Source organism: Mastomys coucha, unplaced genomic scaffold (genome assembly GCF_008632895.1).
Source record: "Mastomys coucha isolate ucsf_1 unplaced genomic scaffold, UCSF_Mcou_1 pScaffold23, whole genome shotgun sequence".
In the NCBI taxonomy this organism is placed as follows: Eukaryota; Metazoa; Chordata; class Mammalia; order Rodentia; family Muridae; genus Mastomys; species Mastomys coucha.
The window spans coordinates 73,184,440-73,190,080 of NW_022196906.1; positions in this window are offsets into that span (position 1 = coordinate 73,184,440).

A 5,641-nucleotide genomic window follows, 5' to 3' on the forward strand; every position below is an offset into this window, starting at 1 on the left:
GGTAAAAAAAAAAAAGAGACAGAGACTCATGTAGCCTAGGCTGGCCTCAAACTCATTCTGAAACTAAAGATAACCTTGAACTTCAGATTCCCCTGCCTCCACCTTCATCACCTGTTTTTATGCAGTACTCAGGAATCCAAACCATGGCTTCACAAACACTAGGCAAGTAACTGAGTCTGGTTTGTAAGTCTTAGATTAAGTCCAGAATCATGGCTAAAATCTAATCCTTAAAGAGAGTTATGACATTTAATCCCTAGTGTTGAACAAAATAGAAAAATGAAAGTAGATATTGGTGAGAGAGAAAAACATCAAGAATACTGGCTCTTCTTCCAGAGAACCCAGGTTCAATTCCCAGCACCCACATGGCAGCTCCCATAAGGTTTGCCTTAGACTTGAAACAATTCCTCCTTCTCCCCACTGAAACTCCAGTTCCAAGAGACCTGACACCCTCACACAAAAACAAGGCAGGCAGAGCACCGATGCACATAAAATAAAAATAAACAAATCATTTTTTAAAAATGATTTCCAAAGTTGCACAATTTCTTGAAATGACATTGCAAACAAATAATTCTATACAATCCTGGTTCTAATAATCAGAGAGGTGCTTCCAGTTAAATTAGTCTATCTGAGCTCCAGGATAGCCAAGGCTATACAGAGAAACCTAGTCTCAAAAAACAAAACAAGTCAAGTGTGGTGGTGCACACCTTTAGTCCTAGCACTCTGGAGACAGAGGCAGGCAGATCTCTCTGAGTTCAAGGTCAGCTTGGCCTACACAGAGTTCCAGGACAGCCAGTACTACACAGAGAAACCTAATTTTGAAAAACAGAGTGAGTTCCAAGACAGCCAGGGCTACACAGAGAAAACCTGTCTTAAAAAAACAAAACAAACAAACAAAACCTAAAAAAACAAAAAAACAAAAACAAAACCCACACACCCCCAAAATATTCTAACATTCTATTTGAAAACGGAACACGGCTGGAGAAATGGCCTAGTGGTGAAGAGCTCCTGCTGTTCTAGAAGACAGGAAGAAGTTCAGTTCCCTGCTCGAGAGGATCCAAAACCTCTGGTCTCCCGAGGCACCTTCATTGGCCACAATGCAGACATATAACACACCTACATATAATTAAAAATAAAATAAGGCCCGGAGAGATGGTTCAGCACTTAACTGGTCTTCCTCAGGTCCCAGCTTCTAGGGAACACGATGCCTCTGGCCTCCAAAGGTAACCACTCGAAGACACACACACAGACACACACACACACACAGAGGTGGGGGAAGGAGGGAGGGAGGGAGGGAGGGAAGAAGGGAGGAAGGGAAGGAGGGAAGGAAGGAGGGAAGGAGGAAGGGAGAATGTCTGGATGAAATAAGGAGGAGTCTCTGGAGGAAGGGCTGTAAACTTCAGGGTTAGGGGCAGGGTATGGTATGCCAGGTAGAGTCTGAGGGATTCTGGGAAGACCTGGAGGCCTGGTCTGCTCTGATGTGTAAAATATGCACCTCAGTCCCTTGTTCTTGGGTCCAAAATGGAAGTTACTGCTATTGATATTGTTGTTTGATAGTGGGGATTGACCCTAGACCCTTAGACTGGCTTTATTTTCCTAAATGTTGGGATTACAAAGGTTTCCATGCCTGCTTTGCCTTTTTTTTTTTTTTTTTTTTTTTTGGGAGCTGGTTACTGAGAGCAGCCATTGCAAAGCAAGCTCCTACATTGTTGCTGTTTCCAGACACACCAGAAGAGGGCGGCAGATCTCATTACAGGTGGTTGTGAGCCACTATGTGGTTGCTGGGATTTGAACTCAGGACCTTAGGAAGAGCAGTCAGTGAGTGCTCTTAACCTCTAAGCCATCTCATCAACCACCCCCTCCCTTTTTTTTTTTTTTTTTTTTTTTGAGACAGGGTCTTGCTAAATTGCCCAAGCAGGCATTGAACTGCATATTGGGTAGCCGAGATTGCAAGCCTGTGCCACCAAGCACAGCTCACATTATGATTACTCCGAGAGAGGAAGAAAGAAATGTTCAGATATTCAACTTCTCTTCCCAAAGCTATCCTAGAATGTAGGTTCGTTCTGTAGCTATTACAGGATAAGAGCACACGCTTTATAAATGCCATATGGAGGATGCTTTCTAAGATATCAGCCGGAAAAGAGAAACAGCAGACTCCTCCGTTGGTAAGTAGCCTACAGGGCGCTCTTGAAGTTAGACAATGGCTGGGACTTTCCACAGAGGAAAGAAAATCTCCAGTCGAGTCTTGCGTTGAAGCGTAGATACCTTTTAGCCGACGGGTACATATTTCTAGTAGACACTGGCCGCAGCTTGCGCTCCAGGCAGGACGCCACTTCCGCTTCGGGGGTGGGGAGACAGCGTCCCCTCCCCTCCCCCCGCCGGCGACTCCAAGTCGCCAGTGCACCTGCTTGCCGCTTACCCCACAGAGGAGGGCCAAGTCTGTTCTCCCAAGAATGAGGTGGCCCAGGCTACCCTCCACCCGCCTTCACGCTGAGGTCACTTTCCTGTGTCCTTAGTCTACAGAAGAGACTGGAGGATGGAAAGTTTCCAGTGCTTCACTTCTAAAAGACTGAAGTTAATAGCAGGATTTATTAAAAGTATCTTTTGCTCAAACCCCCATTTTTAAGTGCAACCCTAACTCATTTTGGCTCCTCCTACCTTACATCAAGCTACAGCAAATACAGTATGCTTTTTGATAACATCAGTGCTAATAACAGTGACCTTATGGTGACCTTATAGTCTCAGTGACCTTGAGACTAAATATAAGGTTTTTGGGGGTTGGTTGTTTTTGTTGTTTTTCGAGACAGGGTTTCTCTGTGTAGTCCTGGCTGTCCTGGAACTCACTGTGTAGACCAGGCTGGCCTGGAACACCTGCCGCTGCCTCCCAAGAGCTGGGATTAAAGGCGCGCGCCACCACTGCCCGGCCCTAAATATATTTTTGACTAATAATCAGAACTCATATTTTGCCTGGTACTTTCCTAAATTTGCTTGTGTGTCCACAGAGGAAAGAAAAGGATGCCAGAATAAAGGGGCAAACTAACATTCCTCTGCTATGTGAATACAGTTCAAGTTCTCCAAGCATCTTTCGGGACTGGCTAGTCATCATACTATTGGTCCTAGTTAACACACTTTTCGACATTAGCATATTGCTGCCACACTTTCCTCCTTGTATATCAATTGAAAACAATTCCCTCACTACACAGCTCAGGCTGGCCTTGAACAGGCGATCCTCCTGCCTCAACTGCCTGAGTACTGGGGTTATACGGCCTGCACCACCATGCTCACTCAGACTGGAAATGGACATTTTAGAACTCAGAATGCCACTCAGTAGCAAAGTACTGTTCTAGCTGCACAGGCTTTGAGTTCCTCTCTCACTCCTCATGGAGCCTGAGCTGATCTTGAACTCCCTAAGAAACTAAATTGGCCTTAAATTCCTGAAACCCGTGGCCTCCCCGGCTCCTGGGTGCTTGAATTACAGGAGTGTAGCATCAAAGCGACATTTTCAAGGGTATTTAAGAGTAGGATTGGCCAAACTTGGTATTGTGTGCCTTTAATCCCAACCCGAGGGAGGTTGAGGCAAATAGATCTCAGAGAGTTTAAGGCCAACTTGTCCTATATAACAGGCTACATAGTGTGACCCTAAATCCTAAATAAAAACAAAATAAACGTGCAATGAACACACACACCCACATAAGCACACTGTGCACACAGGAGAAAGGAGACAGATGATATTTTAATGTTTTAGGCTGATAATCTAAGTAAAATGGCCCATCTGTGTTGAAGGCATCCTCTTAAGATTTGCAGTATATAGGGCTGGAGAGATGGCTCAGTGGTTAAGAGCACTGACTGCTCTTCCGAAGGTCCTGAGTTTTAATCCCAGCAACGACATGGTGGCTCACAACCATCCGTAATGAGATGTCTGAAGACAGCTACAGTATACTTACATACAATAATAAATAAATCTTAAAAAAAAGAGAGAGAGCGATTAAAAAAAAGATTTGCAGTATGTAATTTAGTCCCACCTTAGGTGTAGTAAGTTACAAGCAACAGTGTGGGCAGCAGAGGTAGCCCTGAATGAAGTCCTTAGTCAGTAGGAACTGATGATGTAAGCAAGGCCCGGTAAGGGCCCATAGCCTCAGGATCAAGGGATAGCAGAGCCTTCCTGGGGGACACTGGGCACAAGCACTGACAGTGTTTTTTTTTTTTTTTTTTAAACCTGTCCATCATAGCTTTCTCTCCACCCCCATTTTCACACTTGCAAACTGCTCCCCTCCAGGGACTGCTCTGACTCAGACTAGGGAAACCTGTCTCCTTGGTCCAGCTGTATACCATAAACTCTACCCTCTTGTTTATCAATATGGAATAATCTGCCTCCAGGTTCAGTTGTATGCAATAACTCCAACTACCTGGTCAACTCTACAATAAACACCCGGAGCTTCCTGGTTACAGCCACAATGCCAGAGAGAGCAAATCACCGGATCCCCTGCTTTCTGTCTGTTTACCTTCGGGGCTTTCCCTGGTTCAGTGGGTGCACCACAACAGTTTATACATAAGCAAATACATCTTTCCTGAGTTTTACCTTCTGTTGTCGTTGCTGCACAAAACAGTAAAATACACTATACCACCTTGCTGCTTTCCCTTCATGCCTTTTGCCAGGCTTTTGTAGGGAATATATTAGGGGATAGCAAAGATGAATTAGCATTCAATAAGCAATGTTCTGGAGGCTGAGATTCAAGGATGGAGTCTCTGTGCTCCTTTGCTCACAAACCTTATGATAACTGGCAGCTGTAGACCTCTGGAGCACATCTACAAAGCAGAAGGCTCCTTATTCATATGCACCATCTACCTCAGAGTTCTAATATGTCATGACAGAACATGACATTGGGTACGAGTGAAGACATGGACCTGTAGGCTTTCTTTTAAAAAAGTCTGCTCTCTCCTCCAGGTAGTGGTGGCACACGCCTGTAATCCCAGCACTTGGGAGGCAGAGGCAGGGAGATTTCTGAGTTTGAGGCCAGCCTGGTCTACAGAGTGAGTTCCAGGACAGCCAGGGCTACACAGAGAAACCCTGTCAAGAAAAGACAAAAACAAAAACAAAAACAAAAAACAAAAAAAAAAACAAAAGTCTGCTCTCAGCTTACATGTTTTATAAATCAAATTGAGTCACTCCAGAAAAACTTGGTGGTATCTTGTTAATTATAAATACTTAAAAATAATTGGTAATAAAAAAACCATAGTGAATAATTGTCAGAGGTTTACAGTGAACTATCACTTTCGTTTTTAAAGACAGGGACAGGTTCTTACTACAGAGCCCTGGGCTGGCTTCAGACTCCCAGAGATCTCTCTGCCTCTGCTTCCTAAAGGATGGAGTTGAAGGTGTGCATCACTAGGACTGGATTCTTACATTCTTTTGCAGTTGAAGGAAAGTTTTGGCAGAATAGCAAGGCTGTCCAGCAGGTAAGGGCTCTGCTATCAAGCTGGACAACCTGAGTTCCATCCCTTCCACATGATGAAAGGAGAGACCTGATTCCTACAAGTTTCCTCTGACCTCCACATGTAGGCTGTGGCACTTTCATGCTACACAAAATAAATAGATTAAAAAATTATCTTTTAGCCGGGCGGTGGTGGCGCATGCCTTTAATCC